Source organism: Hyposmocoma kahamanoa, unplaced genomic scaffold, assembly GCF_003589595.1.
Source record: "Hyposmocoma kahamanoa isolate Upper Pololo Valley unplaced genomic scaffold, ASM358959v1 99702, whole genome shotgun sequence".
Classification (NCBI taxonomy): Eukaryota; Metazoa; Arthropoda; class Insecta; order Lepidoptera; family Cosmopterigidae; genus Hyposmocoma; species Hyposmocoma kahamanoa.
Window position 1 is genome coordinate 3,407,371 of NW_020656001.1, and position 4,374 is coordinate 3,411,744.

The following is a 4,374-nucleotide window of genomic DNA, read 5'->3' on the forward strand; positions in this document are numbered from 1 at the left end:
GAAATCCTCGAATTTTATAGACATGTACATTGACGTACCAATTTGTCCATGAGTTGTTGACAGATTTTGAAAATTCTTTTTTGTTTGAAAGGGTTATAAGTCTACCCCGATGCCAACGATGCTGTTCCGGGTTCGTTTCGGCTATCACAAATTAAAGACTTTTCGCTTGATATAATACATGTAATCAACAAACCACAGTCGCCATGACAACCAGGAAAAAGCATTAAATGTCCGTAGCAGTCCTATTGTCACTAAGAAGTCAGAATCTGAGGGGATCCCACTATGTGGTCTGTGGGAGATCCCATGGAAATCAGAAAAAAATCGACAAAACAGACTTTTGAGATCGGTTCTTTTTTTTCAATGGAAAGAAGCCAGAAGCCAGGCACTTCAGCTTGCTTATTCTACGTGTTAACGCTGCTGCGACATAACCAGTGGCACCTGAGGAGTAAGGCAGGCGCAGCGGACACCTCCACTCGCGCTTATTTATTTATTTTCGAACACACAAAACTACGTCATTACAATTATGACGACGTTAGAAACCCTCCGATGATTTGTTCGTCTTAATGCTATGAGTAAGAGTCGTTACACACGGCGACTTTACAAACATACGATCGATACAAACGCGCGATTGCAGCGAAAGCGATGCAAACGCCTATAAATCCAAAGTGTAACGATGCAATCCCGCGTTTGGATCGCTGCTAAAAATCGCGCGCGTGTGTAAATGTCTACGATTAGCAACTGCATCGCTACACACATAAAACACATCTTAATATTAATAGACCACTTTATACTGGTTAACAGTTAAATAATTTAAAACTAAAAATACACATAGAGACGCTCCTGGACATTAGCCAATATTACACTGACCTACTTTAGTTTTCAATAAATATCGACTAGTCGTGCGGTCTTCAAAGTTACTTATATAAATATTTCCCGTCACACATTATCAGTCCTTTATACATCCCACGGCTGAGCACGGGTCTCGGGGACTTCACATTTTCTTATGGTTTAGAATTATCAAAATGCATTCCACGTTTGCGGGACGAATTGCAGCTACACATTTACAAATGTAGGTACCTACGTAACGTAGAAATTAAAGTTGTAAGTACAGGCCGCCACAGGGAATCGAACCTTCCCTAATATTTACAAACCACCGCGGCAATACTTACGTACATGCACATCTATTTTTAGGTGTGCATGCTACATTCTCGACCTCATCATCACTTTCCATCAGGTGATCATGGAGGTCACATGCGCACTTATTTTTTTATAAAAAAAAACGTTCGGAGAGTAATTGAGTCGTGCGCCTGGTAATAAGCGACTCGCCTGTCCAGAGCAGTTGCTGTGCCACTCAGATCGTTAAATCGCAAAGATCTGAGGACCCCTGTCACTACGCCCGTCACCCTGAGACATAAGTTGATAATTGTCATGTAACAATATTTCACTAGCACCTTTACCTTTCAAAAATAATGCTCACAGGCGCTAGAAATAGTAAGGTTGCATCAGTTGCTTGGACGAATTCTTTCACAATAAGCACCACTGCTGCTAAATAATAATATGCTGCTAAAGTGCGTCATGCAACACGTCTCCATCACGACAGTGCTGCGTACCAGTTGTAATCTATGGAAATGTTAAGCTATACTGCAACTAACTTAAGAATTCACATAACTACTTTATGTGTTCCAGAGATAGAAGTAATGTGTTTCCATTTCGAAATTAATACATTTCTCCTGTTATCAACATTACGGAACTATGCTTGACCTAAATAAAGTCGAACGAGAATATCGAGGTCGAAACAACTAGTCAGAACTGAACTATAAAATATACATGTATATAATTATGAGTACAATGATCTATATAATATACATGTATATAATTATGAGTACAATGATCGAGCACTTAGAAAAAATTCCTTCGATCGAACCACAGTCTTCCAGCAAACAGTGACAGATGCTATGCCAACTAGGCCACGAAAACAACTAGCGGACGTTACGAATTTTTCCTTGTGCTTGTTGCAGATCTTTGTTTTTCTTATCTTTTTAACGACTTTTTTGCTGTAGCGAGAAAACTATTTCTTCTTCACTCAGCCAAGTACCTTTACAGCTACCAGCAGCTGCCCGTTAATTCGTTCGGTGGATTAGTTGTACCTGACACGGTTTGCTGGAAGACATTGCTTCGAATCCAGCCGGATGGAAGGAATTTTTTCTTAGTGTTCGATAATTATAACAAACAAATGGAGTAATATCACAAAAATAATTGATTATCATTGCGGTCAAACATCGTGACATTCAATAAACTTAAATATATATATTTATATTGTTGTAATTTTAAGGGATGTTCGTAATAGTAGAGTTACTGTCAAATAGTAAATTGGGTTTGACTGAATCTAACATATTTCGTGTTTGAAAAGAAATTGTAACACTTAATAAACCTATCGCCCACTTAACTAATTTAAATTCAAAATCGTTTTGTTTCATTATTCAAATTCCAAAGTATCATGAAAATTATTGAACGGTAAGCACTGTAACTGTAGAGCAGATTCACTGAAGCTATAATTGTAAATATAGACGAGTATTCGTTCACAATTTTAATTAACAGTTAACTATGATCGTTAATTTTAATTAAAAACACAGGTGTACGGGTGTAGTTGCCATATAAATTCCGATAAGTTTATTTTATCAGAGCAGACAGTTATTTATAGCAAACAGTTGAAGCGTCACGAGTTAAGGACGTGTTAATCTGCTTCAGCGCGGCTTTACTCCTTTGTTAAAAGAAATGTATGTTTCTTTTAGTTGAGAATATGTCCTATATTAGGTACATTGCATTTTATACATCTATTTTTTATATTCGTTTAAAGAAATGCCTAATCTCTTATAAGACAAAGCTTTTGTTGCACTGGCCATTTTAATGCACCCTAGCTTTGCGCCGCATTCGAGCCTAGCCTTATAACACAGGATATATAACACAGGATGCGCATCGCGTGGTGGCGTCCGAGTAAAACACGACGATTTACAGGTCATCTGCGGGTAAGGTTATCATTCCAAAATTTGAATAGTCCGGACAAAAGTCTGGCATTGGCAAAAGAAATTCCGGACTTTTTAGTAACAAAATTAAAACCTCTCTCATACGGCAGCAGAGATGGGCGAGTGCCCGGTTAGCAAAATTTTTGTCGTAAATCGATTTATTTCATATTTATTGATGTTATTGCACAATACTGATGTAAGAAGTGATACCACGCGGGACAAGAATCTTTTCCTTTGTTTTGGTTAGTTGCTAATGATAATGCCGTCATTATCCAGCGCAGTAAATGATATATACTGTGAACTAATAACTCTATCTGCGAAGGCGTTTAACTGTATCTACCACATTATGTAAGCTACATAAACTTGCCTCTAGATTTCGTCAGCATATTTTGCAAATTGTGCTTCACTCTAAAAGTCGAGCTGATAATTTCGTAATATCAGCCACATCGTTTTAAACCACATTCAAACATTCAAATTCATATGTTACCATATCATGTTTTTATGTACCTTTGTTAGGCTGCTGTAGTAAACAAATCGTTCGATCTACCTCGTCTTAAGTAGGGGCCGTGGGTGTCTTCATGTGCGAATTTTACCATGACGAGCTTTTCGATGAAGGAAAACATTGTGATGAGAACCTGCACGTCGACAAAGTCATTTGTCCCCAGTAGTTCCATGTACCTTCGCAGTTCGACGTAGGACAATTGTAACCTTGACATGTCATATTTATAACCCTTGCAAAACACGTGAAGTCCCCGGCCCGCATTGGACCAACGTGGCGGATTATTTTGCTTTGGGGGTTTTAAATTTTAATTTGATTTTAATAGTAATAATAATAACACACACACTCTCATAACCCCGCACTAGGGAAACCCTGTGTCGCGGGTGCCATAGACACACACTTAGACAACCACAAATTACACCCAAACTCACGAGAGAAATAAATGTAGGCCATACAAATATTTCTCCCGATACGGGAATCGAACCTGGGACCTTAGCGTGGCAGTTCGGTATGGTAACTGTTCAGTCATGGAGGCAGTCATAATAATTATTACAACTGCCAGTATGACAATAATATATTGTATAATAATAATTTATTTTTTCCACAAACATAATTGTTATACTAGAATCAAAATATAACATATATAGTCAGAGATATTACATTATGTTTGCAAGAGACTGGTACTTAAAGTAAGCAGAAGCTTGTAATATAGGAAACCAGGTCCCTGGCCTCGGATATTGATTCTTCAATAAAACATTGGAGAAGTTAATGACCAAAAATACAAATTAATTTTATGTTATTTATGAGATAAACACAAACAGTTACATACTAAACAAATAACAAACATTGAAC